The following is a 2176-nucleotide window of genomic DNA, read 5'->3' as shown; positions in this document are numbered from 1 at the left end:
CTTTGCACAGACATACATGCAGGCAAAAATGTCAATGCACATAAAAATAAATAATAATAATAAAAACAGGGTCTCACTAGATAGTCCTGGCTGGCCTATAACTAATTATGTAAACTAAGCTGTGCTCAATAATCTTTCTCTTTCTTTCTTTCTTTCTTTCTTTCTTTCTTTCTTTCTTCCTTCCTTCCTTCCTTTCTTTCTTCTTTTCAAGAAAGGATTTCTTGTGCAGTCCTGGCTGTCCTAAGCTTTCTCTGTAGACCAGGTTGACCTCAAAATCAGAGATCCTCCTGCCTTTTCCTCCCAAGCACTGCCCGTTGATACACACACACACACACACACACACACACACACACACACACACACACACACACTTAATAACCTAAGGTAGCTAAGGTTGGCATTGACTCTCCTGTCTTGCCTTCAAGAGCTGAGATTACAGGTTTGTGTTACAAGTCTGACTCTATGAATGGCCTACTCTGTGCTATTCTTTTGCAGAGACAGAAAAGGAATTGAACAGCTGGTGGTGGTGGCACACACCTTTAATCCCAGCACTAGGGAGGCAGAGGGGGACAGATCTCTGTGAATTCAAGGCTAGCCTGGTCTACAAAGTGAGTTCTAGGACAGCCAGGGCTATAGAGAGAAACCCTGTCTTGAAAAATCAAAGGAAAAAAAATCAGATGTTTGAATTGTGGTAAACATCTTTCTTTCCTTTTTTAAAGATGTATTTATTTATTTTCTGAACATGAGTGCTGTGTCTGCATGTATGCCTTTATGCCAGAAGAGGGCATCAGATCCCATTGCAGGTGCTTGTGAGTCACCATGTGGTTTCTGGGAATTGAACTCAGAGCCTCTAGAAGAGCAGCCAGTGCTCTTAACCACTGAGCCATCTCTCCAGTCCCCAAAAGGAAGTCTTCTAAAAAAGGATTGTAAGCAAGGCATTCCTAGAAACAATGTTTTTTCTAGAGATAATCCAAACAGAAGGCCCTAGCCTTCTGGAGTATTCAGAAGGTTCGGCAAAGGCTATCATTGGATTAATGAATGTAGATCAATAAGGGACAGACAAGGTAACCCTTTGCCATCAGGGAATACCTTGGGGGACATCTCCCAGGCCTCAATGTCAAATTTGGTTTATTTATTCCCTGTCACCATGGGGGAAACTCCTCCACAGAGCAATTAAAGGAACTAATGCCTATTGTAAAAAACCATACTGCTCTGGATGACAAAACAGTTTCAATAGATAAAATTTTCAGGAGAGATGTGGCTAACATAGCAATGAATTTATGGGGATGTTATTTGTCGCAGCAATGGAAAACACAGATTAACATCGCTCCAATCTCAGAAACAAACCATAAAACAAAGAGTGCTCTGAGAGAAATATTAAAAGGTATTATCAAGAATGGTCACAGACTGTTCAAGTTGTACATAAGCAGGGCACAACAGCTGGTGATCTTTCTTTTTTTGTTTGTTTTTGTTTTTGTTTTTCGAGACAGGGTTTCTCTGGGTAGCTTTGGAGCCTATCCTGGCACTCACTCTGGAGACCAGGCTGGCCTCGAACTCATAGAGATCCTCCTGCCTCTGCCTCCCGAGTGCTGGGATTAAAGGTGTGCGCCACCAATGCCTGGCAAGCTGGTGATCTTTCAAAGGTACCAACAGTCCTAACTCTAAAATGGTTAACCAGCAAACCTGTCTGGGTGAAGCAATGGTCTTTGCCATCATAAAAATTACAGGCATTAGACCAGTCCTTGGAATTCTCCTATATTTGTCATTTAAAAAAATTAAAACTTAGCCGGGTGTTGGTGGCACATGCCTTTAATCCCAGCACTTGGGAGGCAGAGGCAGGAGTTCGAGGCCAGCCTGGTCTCCGGAGCAAATGCCAGGATAGGCTCCAAAGCTACACAGAGAAACCCTGTCTCGAAAAACAAAACGAAAAAAAATTAAAAATTAAAGACCTATGTAGAAAAGGTTTCTGAATTAATTCTGAAAGGAAAATTGAGACTTTGTCAATTAACAGGCCCAGCAGAAATTGCAGTACCTTTTACTAATGCTGGAATTGCCTCATTATGGGCAGAAAATGAACATCAGCCAAGAGAGTTTAGTAATATTTTGGAAGAGATTAGCAACAAATATCCCCAAAGCAAGACTTCAGTTTATAAAAAGAACTAATTGGATTCTTCCT

The sequence above is a fragment of the Cricetulus griseus genome, chromosome 3, assembly GCF_003668045.3.
Source record: "Cricetulus griseus strain 17A/GY chromosome 3, alternate assembly CriGri-PICRH-1.0, whole genome shotgun sequence".
In the NCBI taxonomy this organism is placed as follows: Eukaryota; Metazoa; Chordata; class Mammalia; order Rodentia; family Cricetidae; genus Cricetulus; species Cricetulus griseus.
The sequence above is the reverse complement of the archived record's forward strand: the minus strand, read 5'-3'. Positions refer to the sequence as shown.